The following is a 14,642-nucleotide window of genomic DNA, read 5'->3' as shown; positions in this document are numbered from 1 at the left end:
CGCTTCCCACCACGGGAATCGCATGTATCAACGGGTAAGTGTCTGGTTCCAGGTCAGGTATGCGACATTGTCTAGACAGTAGGCCAGTTAGTCTAGCGTATGCTCTGAAGTGAGCCCGCGGTATTCCTTCTTCGCTATGCAGGTGATCAAAGGGCTTAAGTACTTTATCATAAAATAATGCTCCCACTGTGTCCACCCCTGTCACCTCCCACCTCTGCATGCCTGCCAGGCCTATCATTGTCCGGAAGGGCCTGAACGCCGCAAGTTTAATTTCTGGGGAATACGTCTGCAATGCAGGCATTATTTAAATGCTACGTTTGTAACTTCTATATGTTACTGATAACGCACCGCCATGTGATGTGGGTGCAGCAGATGATAGGAAAGTTTCTCAGGCCAGACGCTGCGCATCTTCACTAGTACGCTGCCCTAGCTCGTCCAGCAGTCTCCCTGCCAAACAATATGCTGGCCACTGCAGCTGTACTGCTAGATAACAGTACTCAAAATCTGGGGCTGCCAGCCCCCCTTTCTCGAACGGGAGTTGTAACTTACAAAGCGCCACTCGGCATCTGCCTTTGTTCATCAGAAAGGCCCCCAGCACAGCATGTAACATGTGGAATACCTTCCCAGGTATGTCTATAGGGAGATTGTGAAAAAAGTACAGCAGGCGCTGTAATACAACCATTTTAGATAGCACAATTCTGCCTTGAACGGTAAGTGGCAGTGTAGTCCAGAAGGACATCTATGAGCGTATGGCTGTAATAGCACGTGTGAGGTTTCCATCCAACAGATCCTGCGTGGCGTAGTATGTTTATGCCTAAGTAGTGAACTGTGGTAGCCTCCCAGCGTATTTCTTGTGATTCCCCCCAGAGATGCTGTGGTGGACAGCCTGAACGTAAAGGGAAGAGGCAAGACTTGGACCAGTTGACTCCGAAGCCCGACGCTGTCCTCAAGTCAGTTAATATCTTTGATATGGTAGTTACACCTTTACATATATCCTGAATGTAGATTAGTATGTCATCCGCATACAAGGAAACCACATGCATGGTGCCACACAGTGGAATACACCATTTGGCACCCTGCTGTCGGAGCCTCTGAGCCAGATGCTCAATGGCCAGGGCAAATAGCAGTGAAGACAGAGGGCACCCTTGGCGCGTCCCCCTCGTCACTGGGATGGGGGGGGGGGGGGTTACAGACGCACTGCCCTACTTTTACACAGGCCGTAGAGTGTGCATATAAAAGTTGTATAAGGTTATACAGATGGCCAGTTATGCCAAAGGCAGTAATAGTGGCAAACAGGTAGTTCCAATCCAGTGTACTGAATGCTTTTGCCAAGTCCAGCAATAAGCATGCTGAGTATGGCCAGTGTTTCAGGGCCTGTTCCATGATTCGGTATAATCTGCGTATGTTGAGAGTTGTAGATCTGCCCGGGATAAATCCATTCTGACCTGAGTGTATCAGCCGGGGCAATAACCTAGAGGCTATAAGTTTACTCAGTATTTTGTAGTCCGACTCAAGCATTGACAGGGGACGATAGGAAGCCATATCCTGCGGGTCCTTTCCCGGCTTGGGTAGAGATATAATTAAGGATTCCTTTAATGTCTGGGGGAGTCTACCCTCCTGCAGCGCCGACTGATACACCTCTAGTAATTTAGGCGCTAGTAGTGGTAAATAGGCTTTATAGAATTCAGTGGGGTAGCAGTCCATCCCCGGAGCCTGTCCAGTGGCAGACGTCTGTGCAGCTTCACAGATATCCTAAGTTGTTAAAGGTGCATTTAGAGCCTCTGTGTCAGTGGGTCGTAGCTTTGGTAAGGTCACGTCCTGCAGAAAATTCTGTATTGCCTGGACTCTGTTCAGCAGTGGTGGATTATATAGGTCATGGTAGTAGGCAGTAAATGCGTTGTATATGTCCAGTTGGTTGGTAAGTAACTGTGTGGGAAGACAGCCTAATTGCTGTGGTCTGCGGTGTGGGGGCCGAGCTGCGCAGTAGCCATGCCAGTAAGTGCCCTGATTTGTCTCCCTCTGCATGCATCCGCGCCTGGTTCACCCTGAAGTCAAGACAGCGGAGTTGCTCTATGATGGGCATGAGTTTCCAGGGCTGCAAGCAATAGGTCTCTGTCCTCTCTGGAGTGCTGTGATTGTAACTCCAGTTCCCAGAGCCTAGCCTCTAGTGACCTTAACTCCTTGTGTATCGTTGCATGTTCTCCCACTGCTGTGTCAATCCAGCGACCACGCATTACTGCCTTGAGCACCTCCCATTCCACAGTGCGAGAGGATGCAGTGTTCCACCTGTCTTTGAGGTATTGTTTTAGAGCGTCTTGTGTGCTTTCCTGAAACCCTCTGTGTAGGAAAATGGCTCCCTGTTGCAGTAACCCCCCCCTTTTTGCTTGATATTGATTCTGACTTGACTGAGAAGTGTGCTGGGACCCTGCTAACCAGGCCCCAGCACCAGTGTTCTTTCACTTAAAAATGTACCATTGTTCCACAATTGGCACATCCCTGGCACACAGATAAATCCCCTGTAAAAGTTACAGTGGTACCAAGGGCCCTGTGACCAAGGAAGGTCCCGAAGGGCTGCAGCACATGTTGTGCCACCCTAAGGGACCCATCACCTAACACATGCACACTGCCATTGTGAATTGTGTGTGTTGGTGTGGAGAAAAAGGCAAAGTTGACATGGCATCCCCCTCAGGATGCCATGCACACAAAATGCTGCCTGTGGCATAGGTAAGTCACTCCACTAGCAGGCCTTACAGTCCTAAGGCAGGGTGCACTATACCACAGGTGAGGGCATAGCTGCATGAGCAATATGCCCCTACAGTGTCTAGGTCTATTCTTAGACATTTTAAGTACAGTGTGGCCATATTAAGTATATGGTCTGGGAGTTTGTCAAAAACGAACTCCACAGTTCCATAATGTCTACACTGAATACTGGGAAGTTTGGTATCAAACTTCTTAGAATAATAAACCCACACTGATGCCAGTGTTGGATTTATTTAAAAATGCACACAGAGGGCGTCTTAGAGATGCCCCCTGTATTTTACCCAATCCTTCAGTGCAGGACTGACTGGTCTGTGCCAGCCTGCTGCTGAGACACGAGTTTCTGACCCCATGGGGTGAGGGCCTTTGTGCCCTCTGAGGCCAGAAACAAAGCCTTCTCTGGGTGGGGGTGCTTCACACCGCCCCCCTGCAGGAACTGCAACACCTAGCAGTGAGCCTCAAAGGCTCAGGCTTCGTGTTGCAATGGCCCAGGGCACTCCAGCTAGTGGAGATGCCCGCCCCCTGGACACAACCCCCACTTTTGGCGGCAAGTCCAGGGGAGATAATGAGAAAAACAAGGAGTCACCCACCAGTCAGGACAGCCCCTAAGGTTCCCTGAGCTGAGATGACCACTGCCTTTAGAAATTCTCCATCTTAGTTTTGGAGGATTCCCCCCAATAGGATTAGGGATGTGCCCCTCTCCCCTCAGGGAGGAGGCACAAAGAGGGTGTAGACACCCTCCAGGACAGTAGCTATTGGCTACTGCCCCCCAGACCTAAACACACCCCTAAATTGAGTATTTAGGGGCGACCCAGAACCCAGGAAATCAGATTCCTGCAACCTGAACTACAAAGAAGGACTGCTGACCTACAAGCCTGCAGAGACGACGGACGACGACAACTGCTTTGGCCCCAGCCCTACCGGCCTGTCTCCTGAGTCGAAAACCTGCAACCACCGACTCATCCAGCGGGGACCAGCGACCTCTGAAGCCTCAGAGGACTGCCCTGACCGCCCAGGACCAAGAAACTCCTGTGAGCAGTAGCTCTGCTCAACAACCTGCAACAAACTTGCAACTTTTCTTCAACTTTGAAGACCTCACTCTTCCTGCCGGAAGCATGAGACTTCACACACTGCACCCGACGCCCCCGGCTAGAAATGCAGAGAACAAACACCACAGGGAGGACTCCCCGGCGACTGCGACCCTGTGAGTGGCCTGAGACGACCCCCCTGAACCCCCACAGCGATGCCTGCAGAGTGAATCCAGAGGCTCCCTCTGACCGTGACTGCCTGTAACAAGGGACCCGACACCTGGACCAAGCACTGCACCCGCAGCCCCCAGGACCTGAAAGAACTGAACCTCAGTGCAGGAGTGACTCTCAGGCGACCCTCTGCCTAGCCCAGGTGGTGGCTGGCCCGAGAAGCCCCCCCCGTGCCTGCCTGCACCGCTAGAGTGACCCCCGGGTCCCTCCATTGAAACGTATTCAAAACCAGACGCCTGCTTTGCACACTGCACCCGGCCGCTGAAGGTGTGTTTTGTGTACTTACTTGTGTGCCCCCCCCCCCCCCCCCCCCCCCAGTGCTCTCCAGCACACCCCTGGTCTGCCCCCGAGGACGCGGGTACTTACCTGCTGGCAGACTGGAACCGGAGCACCCCTGTTCTCCATAGGTGCCCATGTGTTTTGGGCACCTCTTTGACCTCTGCACCTGACCGGCCCTGAGCTGCTGGTGTGGTAACTTTGGGGTTGCCCTGAACCCCCAGCGATAGGCTGCCTATGCCCAGGAACTGACACTTGTAATTGTCTTACTTACCTCACAATCTAACCATACTTACCTCCCCCAGGAACTGTTGATTTTACTTTTAAAATAGCTTATTGCCATTTTAACAAAAACTATATATGTTATTGCTCTAATTCAAAGTTCCTAACTTACCTGTGTGGAGTACCTTGCCTTTTATGTATTTACTTCAAATCTTGAACTTGTGGTTCTAAAAATAAATTAAGAAAATATATTTTTCCATATAGAAACTATTGGCCTGGAGTTAAGTCATTGAGTGTGTGTTCCTCATTTATTGCCTGTGTGTGTACAACAAATGCTTAACACTACCCTCTGATAAGCCTACTGCTCGACCACACTACCACAAAATAGAGCATTAGAGTAATTGCGCTTTATAAATCCTGTTTTGATTTGATGTTTGTAGAAGTGTTGTTTTTTCTTGTATGGTTTATTTAGTTATTGTTTTAAAGCGAGAACTCCACCCTTCTGGGTTTCAGAGTGCTGTACCTTTCTGTTTATGTTCCATTCTGTCAGGGGTTAGGCTCAAACGCTGCTTTATTTCTGGCCCTGCTCTGGTTCAGGTGATACTCTTGATTCTGCACTTTACTGGTTCTGACAGTTCTAGCACTGTTGTGGTTTTCACTTTGTTTCTGGATCTGGTATTGCTCTGGTTCTAGTATTCTGTTGCCAGTATTTTTTTTACAGCAGTTTTATGTTTGGCACAGTTACGATTTTCAAATGTTCTGGTCTTAGCAGTGATCGGTTCTGCCATTTTATTGTTCTGGTTCTGTTGCTTATTATTCCAGAACTTGTGATTTAAAAGGTGTCTTGAGTTCTGACACCAGTGAGTCAGAACTCTTCTTGTACTGCTCGGTCTAGAAATTGTGCAGCTCTCTTAATTTTGTGTTAATGGTTGTACCACAGGTCTGGTTTTGCTGCTGTTGTACTGTGACATTTTTGTAACTTTTCAGTGACTGTGACCGATCATCCTCTGCTCCAGCTTGCCACTGTACGCCTTATAAGCTCTGATACTGTTGTAGTACGATGTTGTTGGCATTTTCTGGTTCTACTGCTATTGCGGTTTTATTACAGTTGTGATTTCTAAGTTACTCTAGTAAAAAGAGTTTAATAAATAAAGCACTGATCTGGGTGTTGACCTTTCTCGAGGTACTGATCTGGTTCTTACACGTTTTTGTTGTGATGCTTGTATGGTTTAGTATTTCTAGTGGTGTCATATATTCTGGTTTAACAAGTGCATGCATTTTTGTTTATTTTAAATGTATTTATCCGAGGATTTTTTAACCACAGTATAATAATGCCATCTCAGATTTATGGACGAGACACAAGAGACATATATAATATGCACGGCAGGGTCTAGATGGTCTGCATATCCACATATACGCAAGTTCTGGCACTGATTTGCTCGAGCAGTCTTCTTGTCCTAACGTTGTTCCGCTTGTGGTTGCACCATTCATGGCTCTGTTCTGAATCATTCTTGCACTGTTATGGTCCTAACTTTATTTTGGTTAACTACTGTTATGGGTTTTGGACTTCAAGTTGCTCTGTATTCTCCTTATATGTTATGATTTTCGTTAGCTTGCCCTTCTCACTTCGGTGGTGGTTTTTATTCGGGGGTTATTCTGATTATGCTGTCGGTAGTTTTTTGCTTGCATTTAATACTTGTGGCTTGAATTATTGTTTCTAGGTCGAAAATGGCTTAGATGAATCTGTTACAGGTCATTAATCGTGTTTATTGCTTTCTAAATAACCAGTATGTAAGCAGCCTGCGACATATGCTAAGGTTTACAGGCGTCCTTTAAAAATGTGCAGATTAAAGAATGCCCTGATACAGACAATAACCCCTTGCTTTTGTTGTTTCCCGGAGGGGTAGATATAGAACTTGTTTTTTCCCCCCCCTCGTGTCCGAAATTTGCCTTTATCACCCTTAGGGTAAATGATACGTTGCGGCGAGGACCCTCGTTAGCATTCGAGCGCCATCCGGTGGCGTATTGTCGAGCAGCACGCCAGAATCCTGCCAGATATCGTATCTGTAGTCAGAGCAGGACTGAACCACTAAAGATTTGGGGGGTGGGAGGGGAGGAAGGGAGTGCCCTACGTGCGTGTTAGCTGTTTGTAAAACATGACTCAAAGGGAGGGGCCAGGCCAACAGTCCATGGATCGCGTGTTACTTTCACAAAAGGCTTCTCCAGCAGCAGGGCAGAGCTGGAGGCCGGCTTGTAAGTCAATTTTAAAGGTGGCCCTAAGCCCGTACACACTGTTTTTGGGGACACGTAGCGCCACGGAGTTCTGTTGCGGCTAGTTTTCACGTACGATTCACTGACTCTTTTTATTTCGGCTGTCGCGGAGTTATAGCTTTAAATTGCCTGGGTGGGAGGAGCAACGCGTGCCCAGAGAATTGAATGCTTTATTATGGTGGTGCGTTGTTGTGTTATCAGTATACACAGCTTTGGCTGTCAGCAGCCACACGGCAAGCACTGTGCTCTGCTAATGTGTGCTCTCATGGGGATACGTGCGCGAGGTCGCAGTGCTGCAGTGTGTTTTTTCAGATTGTTGACCTGTACAAACGTAAATTTAAGAGGTACTGATATTGTTTAGAGTACTCCTGAATTGTGTTTTTTGTTTGCATGTATAGACGTTAGATAAAGCGGCGGTTGCTTAAGTGTTTCGGGAAAAAATGCAGTTCGTACTGTATAAATAAATTCCATGCACGGAACAGGGTGCATCTTTCTTTTATCAAAGACTTATTTTGTAAAACACGGCTTTAGTCGCCTTGGCTCGGAAACCGCTCTCTGAGCTGTAGCCACAAAATGCAATAGCATGTGACAGTGAAATATTTGACTGGGACAGTGGTCAGTATAATTCTAGTGATGACCCTTTGAGATGGAGCCTATACGTAGCTGTTAGAAATATGAGTTGTTAGAAGTTTAGCACACGTAGGTCACTGCTTTTCAGTATGACGATGACTAGGGCACGAGAACGCAATTTTAGGCCGAATATTTCATATCGAAATTAACTTAATATACAAAAACAAGTATTTCAGAAGGGCACGGCCAAATTAGTACTTCTGCATGGACATCTAACGGCCAGAAGCATTGCATGCTTTCTTTGCTTGACCTTCCGTGCTCCGGGCACTGCCCTTGCTACCCGCCTCTCATCTGAGGGGTCCCGAAGGTACCTTCAGCAGCAGAATGTAAACAGACTCGTATGGCTGTGATTACATTATACAGTTTCCACTTTCCAAAAATCCTTCGCAGCAAGCAGCCTGTTAACGAGCTAAGGGAAGGGGTAGGAATCTATCTGATGTTTGTGGGGTCGGTGGCGCATGATGATAGTTTTGATACTCTTTACATTATAGTGATTCAACGTCCCTGTACATCCGACTGGGGTATTTTTATTAGCTCCGTGGACATATGATGACATTTCAAACGTCAGAAGGCACAGTACATTCTTTTTTAAATACTGTGATACATTATTGACTATAGTATGTTGGTACATTACTGTTTCTGTGGATGCACTATTGAATTAAATAGAATAGAAGCCCTTTTCATATTCATGGCAAATACATTTGTATCATGACATGATATTGTAATGTGTTGTTCGCCCCTGGTGGGACAGGAATGTCCCCTGAATGGTAAACAGCATGCACCCCTGTAATGGGTAACTCAATTGCATATGGTAGCTAGTATTGTAGGCATACCCTCTAGCTGACACAGAACTAATGTCCATGTTCTGGGTTGTCAATTACTTTTTTTCTCTGATGCAAGAATATGGGATCTAGTAGCCACACTTGTGTAACGTTAAGAGCCCCAAAATGCCCTATGAGGGCTTTTTTGTATATTTGTTTACGCTTTGTGCTACCCTTAAAATAGGCAGGGGCACCACCAAGCCTTTTTAGGTTGAGTGCGCAAGCGCTTTTCAACCTGTGGTAAGTATTCAGTGGGCTTTTAACCACACCCATCTCTTTCACTCATTATTGGGCTTGTGTTTCAAAAATCCCTTGATGTCATTGATAAATGCTTTGTTTGTCCCTTGGGGTGGTTGTGTTACTGCCTTGCAGATTGACCCTGTGAAATGGATTATTACACAATTGCGGATACACTTCAGGGTGGGCAAGCTAGCGGCCATGGCGCTCAGAGCACAAACTCCATCATCGGTATTGAAGCGCTGGTCACGTTGTTTACATTGTTACCTAATCCAAGACATTTCTTTTGGCTCTTACCTTCACGCTCCATAGCTTTCACACACTTGTAAATGCTTTACCTAAAAAAAACAGAAATCCTCAAAGTGTCTCTCCTGACACAGTGGGAGAGCAGATACTACAATATTCACTGCACAACTGAAACTCGCTCCATAATGCTTTGGAGGGCATTACATGTACAAAAGAGTTAAGCTCATAACTCACCTTGTGGTCGTACTTGGGCAATAGGGCCACCACCAAAACGTTCACAACAACGTGGTCTGTCTACATCATCTCTGGGTCCCCCACACTAGCTTAGTGGGGACCCCAAAATAATAACATCTCCCACCATTATGTCCCTTTAAGCTCTCTCATGGCTGAAACTTTTGTTTTACAGCTGGGAGTAGCTTGTGTTTTAAGGGCTTTGTAATATCTTTGCAGGAGGCCTATTTGCTCAAAAAAATTTGTAATTCATTATGCTTTCTAGGGCTACATATATGGTCACACTACTTTATTTTCTGACATGTGGGTATGCTTTCCAGGAGCTAACTATATGGTTATATGACCATGTTTCTTATAAATGCTTTTTTCATTGTGGTGTCCTCTAAGGGCTGTTCTAAGCATTATAGCCAACATATCAACATGGTACAATATTTGCAGCACAGAAACTTGCCCCCTAATGCTTTGCAGGGCATTACTTTTACTAACCATTTTTGCTAAAAACTCAGCCTGTGGTGGTCCTAGGACAATGAGGACTGCCTTCAAAACATTCACTACAACGTGCTCTGTGTACATCACCTCTGGGTCCCAACACTAGGTTAGCGGGGACCCCAAAATATGAACCACTCCCACCATTCAGTGTCTTTTTAAGTTCTTTCATGGCTGAAACTTTTGTTTTGCAGCTGGCAGTATTTTTGTTTTAAGGGCCTTGTTTGTTATGTCATTGCAGTAGGCCTGCTAGCCTTCAAAATGTGTGATGCACTTCATCCTGTAAAAGCTAACTATATGGTTACACTGCATCACTTTCTGCCACTCTCTTTTCATGTGGTTATGCCCACTAGGGGGCTAATTATATGGTTACATGACCATGTTTCTTCCAAGTGCTATTTTTATTGTGGTGTCCTCTGGGGGCTGTTCTGAGCATTACATTCAATGTGATACAATATTTGCAAGCACGAAAACTCGCCCCATAAGGCTTTGCAGGGCATTTAAACATTTTTTGCTCATAACTCAGCCTGTGGTGGTCCTAGGACTATGGGGACCACCTTCAAATCATTCACCACAACATGTTCTTTCTGCCTACATCATCCCTGGGTCCCCATACTATGTTAATAATAACTCCTACCAACATTCAGTGTCTTTATAAGCGCTCTCATGATTGTAACTTTTGTTTTACAGCTGGGAGTAGTTTGTGTTCTAAAGGCCTTGTTTGTAATTATATTACTGTAGGCTTTCTAGCCCTAAAAACATGTAACGAGCTATGTCCTGTAGGGGCTAAGTACATGGTTACAGTACATTACTTTCTGACATTTTCTTTTCATCTGGTTATGCCCTCTGGGGGCATAACTATATGGTTACATGACCATGTTTCTTACAAATGCTATTTTGATTGTGGTGTCCTCTAGGGGCTGTTCTGAGCATTACAGTTTAATGCCAGAAGTTCATTTCTGATAAAGGTTTTTATTAGGTTTACATGAAAATTGTATATGTTTTATTAATCTCTCGTTATTGCAATGATGACTATTATTCATGCCAACTTAACATCCTTAGTACACTATGACTGTTTGAACACTCTTGCTATTTTTGGGTTATCCTTCTAGTTTATTGTTCTCTTTACTCCTCCGTGGCTGTCTTGCATTTATTTTTTGAGAATTGTGTTAGCCAGCAACTCTGATGGTGGGGTTATGAAAGTGGTATTCTATTGGAATTAGCATGGCAGATTAAATAAGGATGCTAAATGGCAACATTTTCATTTTTGGCTGCAGATGGAGGAAGAAGGTAAACGAAAGTGCTTAGTTACATGTAGGGCCACTGGAATTATGTGGCAGGAAAAGACCAAATTATGAGGCAGGGTTGACCAATTTATGTGGTAAGAAAAGTCTGGTTATGAATTTACGACGCCAGTAGGTCTAACTCGAGCAAGTGCGAGACCTATATCATTGCAAATGCTTGTTTTAATGTTGTTGGGGCTACAGGGAATCCAGCCACTCTAGCAACATAATAAAAAAAACAGTAAGTCTACTGGGTCATTAAATTCATGACACCAGGGGGAACTTACCATATTTCTTTAAAGGACTGATTGCTGGAGCTCTATGCAGTTCAGCTGGAGTGCAAAGCCCTCTTGTGGTTGTTTTGCGGATTACATTTTCTGCACCAAAATGTTTAAAAAAAAAAAAAAAAAAAAAATTCTGAAACATGTTGGTATTATTTATTAGTAATATTTTTTTTAAAGCAATATGTACCTGATTAAATATTTTAGCATTTTCACCCACAAAGTGTAATAATAAAAACTATGTTAAAGGAACGGCTCAGACATTTGTTATTACGTTTTTATAATTTTCACAATAATCAATATTGATAAACATTGCATTATGTGAATTACTGAAGTACATTTTAGATTAAACATATTTATGATTTTGTGGACAAAGACGATAGATCTGCTTTATGCATATTTTACATATTTAACAAAGCCAGCAAGTCTTCCTGAGTGCAGCCGGGACCTGCGAGACCAACTGCATGCTGCGCTTGGCAGAACACCATGAGCGGTAGGGGGATGGGGGCTGGGGGCTGGCAGCCCACTGGAGAGAGGTGGGGGTTGGCTGAGGGTTGGTTTACATATGGTAATAAAATATTAATTTACATAAAAAACGCTAGATATCCACTGAAACAACTAAAGATTAAAGTAACGTTATAGTTGGATGAAAATTTTAGTGACAAACTTACATTTTAATTTCCTAAAACCATTGAAATTCACTATAGTTATATCTAACAACTATAATACATGCCCTAAAGTAACTAACTCATGCCATCGCCATGCACTGCTACTCAACTACATATTACATCACTCATTGCATGTTCTATGACACTGTTGATGACATCACTGCAACATCTAAAATGACATAATTGATGACAACACTGTATGGTGGGGGGCACAAGTTATAGTTACTTTAGGACAGATGTTATAGTTAAGATGTCTATAGATGGTGAATGCCAATTCTTTTGTAAATTTAAAACAATATGTTTAACTGACATTTTCACCTGAGTATAACATCTCTTTAACATGTGTTTTTTTTCAGTGAATGTCTAATTTTTTTTTCTAATGTAAAGTAGCATATTACAGTTCCTAATTATAACATCACTACTTTAACCTTTGTTTTGTTCAGTGTGTGTGTGTGTGTGTGTGTGTGTGTGTGTCTATATATATATATATATATATATAAGTCCCCTGGTCTATATACAATCCTTGTCTGCAAATGTTTGATAACATAGGGTTCCATTATAGTGGGCTACTGGGTCTTATCTTTATTTCCAAAAATGGAGAATATATAATGTCAGTTTTATTAATTTCCATCAGGCCCATTATGTGCAATAAGTTATATTTAATTCTTTACTAGTTCTGTTTTCTTCTTCATTATCATTGTTTTCAGAGTATCTGGGCTTGCTAGAGCTTTCTCCATTTTAGCACACAGGAAACACCTCATATTATGTAACAAGTGATATGCATGTTGTGCTTGTGAAACCAGATAATATATATTGAAGTTAAATGCTGCAAAACCTCTATTTTTACACTGGCTGATTATTTTATTAATTCACTATTTGTTCTTTCCTGGCCAAGGCTACTTTTATCATTTGCATTTTTAATTGATCAACACACTTGTGATTTAAGAAGATTGGAATAGATATGAAGGTTTGGGTAGCATGACCATTTTTGATAATGCTGGGCACCCAGCCATTATTATTGGGAGTTTGATCCAGCTGTCACCCAACTTCCCTATGTTCACCATGTTAGTGCCATAATGTTCTCCTAATGCCAATTCTGTGTTCCAGTGGTATTCTATATCTAAGTACCTGACTGGAATTACTATCATTTTATCAGGAGTGTGGGCTGTGGTTTTCTTTCTGAAAATGGCATCAGTGTCCGGACCAGTTAATAGTTAGTCCAGATCATCTTCCACACCGAATTGTTTCTCGTATAATTCAGTTTGGGTTTAGTTCAAATCTTTAACCAAGAGGTGGATATCAACCGTTACAGTGATACTGGCAATTTACCTGATCCAGATTTTAAACCTTTGTTTGAGTATGCTTGCCAGTGGCTGTATATCAAGGTCAAAAAGCAAAGAGTGCAAGAGACCGCCGTGCTAAGTGCTTCTTGCAGTCTGCATGTTTCTGAAAAGTTGGTTCTTCTTATTTTAGCATTGGAATTAGTGTATAAAAGTCTTATCAAGCTCATTCTCCACTTACCCATGCATGTTTTTTCCAGCAGTGTGAATAAGGAAGGGCCAATGAAGCGGAATCAAATGATTTAGTAGTGTCTAAGAATACAGCAGCCACCTAAATGTTTGGCTTAATCTGATGCGTTAAGCCAAACCATGATCTCGGGTGATCTGGTGAGGATCTGCCTGGTATAAAACAAGATTTGTATAGTGGCACTAACTTTATATTAACAGAAGGAACACATTTGCTAAAATGTTTGCTAAGATTTTATTGTCTACAGTGGTGCATAAAAATCACGTGGGTTACCTGACTTGAGCAATGTAATCACTATCACTTCTCGTAGCATTGGAGGGAGTTGTCCTATCTGTAATGCCTCACTGTAGGAAGCTGGCTCTCTATATGGTGCAATTAAAAGAAGTACACTGGGGCTGGCTTTCGGAGGAGGGGCAGAACATTAGGACTCAAGTAACTGACCGCCTTAGTCAATCTCCCTCCCTCATATGAAATATAAAGTAAACACTGCTCCCTAGTGAGACCTGAAAAAAAGAAAGCGAGATCTCACGATAAGCAATGGGAGCGGCATGGGAGCTTTATTGCAGAACTGTGACTATATGGAGGGGTCCACCACTCCACACCAACTACAGACACTTGTGTTTTTGGGCAACAGATGCTTCGGAAGAATGGGGTGTGGGGGTTGGATGAAGTTTCAGTAGACCTATTGCAGTTGTTTCAGGCATGTTAACAATGTTTTCAATTTCAGGTGGTCACGTCATTCCCTTAAATTTACTCTCTGCGCATGGCTCCTCCTAGGGGGGCTTTTTGCTTGCGAGCCTCCTCCCATGAGGACCGAAATGCATACACAGTTCTAAATGCCTTCCAACACTATTCCCACATGCACTTCGGGCCCCTTAGGGCAGTCTTATTCTGGAATTTAAACGGGCTCCTAGATAAAATCAAATGTGATGTAGTTTTTGGCACTATCCTCCGCTTTGCCCCTTCTATATTACTGCTCCAGGAAACACACCTGCAGGGCTCTCTGTACCCTATGCTATTGCGGGGCGATACGACAGGGTGTACCATGCAGACTTAATTAGAGGCTCTAGGGGAGTGGCGATACTGCTGCATCGCTTGACACCCATAATGACTTCCATGTTTAAACTAGACCCACAAGGTCGATATGTCGCAGTGGCGGGAACGCTGTATGGCTAACAGATTAATCTTCTAAGTGTGTACACTCCCCAGTACACTGGAATGGTTCTTGGTGACCCTCCAGGAGATATTAGCACAACTTCCCCCCCGACTGACCATCTTAGGGGGTGACTTTAATGCTGACATGTACTCAGATGCTGACAGCACCGGTGCACTGGAGCTCCCGAGCCAAGCAACTGTTTCGTTGGGCTGACTGTCTGGGCCTCTGTGTTGTGTGGCGGATCTGGCACGCCAGAGTGAGGCAATACACGCACACATCAGCGGCACATCA

At 44.2% G+C, this 14,642-nt stretch overlaps 1 protein-coding gene and 1 long non-coding RNA gene across 5 annotated transcripts in view; one reads left to right on the top strand and one right to left on the bottom strand.

The window, feature by feature from the left end:
* The window catches only part of KANSL1 (KAT8 regulatory NSL complex subunit 1), an 817,615-nt gene that overhangs the window by 119,367 nt on the left and 683,606 nt on the right, over positions 1-14,642 (top strand). The window contains exon 1 of one of the 2 annotated variants that reach the window (XM_069238047.1): positions 6,748-6,767. The exons of the other annotated variant lie outside the window; for it this stretch is intronic. The gene's annotated coding sequence lies outside the window, so the exon portion shown is untranslated. Of the gene's footprint in view, positions 1-6,747; positions 6,768-14,642 lie in introns of those variants that run through there. 2 annotated transcript variants of the gene reach the window in all.
* LOC138299620 (uncharacterized) overlaps positions 1-14,642 on the bottom strand; it is a 121,621-nt gene that overhangs the window by 57,613 nt on the left and 49,366 nt on the right. For 2 of the 3 annotated variants that reach the window (XR_011204792.1, XR_011204794.1), the window contains exons 2-3: positions 11,007-11,096; positions 8,771-8,811 (exon numbers count right to left, since the gene is read on the bottom strand). This is a non-coding gene — a long non-coding RNA (uncharacterized lncRNA). The remainder of the gene's footprint in view (positions 1-8,770; positions 8,812-11,006; positions 11,097-14,642) is intronic. The other variant, XR_011204793.1, reaches the window with a different exon arrangement.

This window comes from Pleurodeles waltl, chromosome 6 (assembly GCF_031143425.1).
Source record: "Pleurodeles waltl isolate 20211129_DDA chromosome 6, aPleWal1.hap1.20221129, whole genome shotgun sequence".
Classification (NCBI taxonomy): domain Eukaryota; kingdom Metazoa; phylum Chordata; class Amphibia; order Caudata; family Salamandridae; genus Pleurodeles; species Pleurodeles waltl.
Note: the sequence above shows the minus strand (reverse complement) of the source record. Positions and strands in the feature narration are given on the sequence as shown.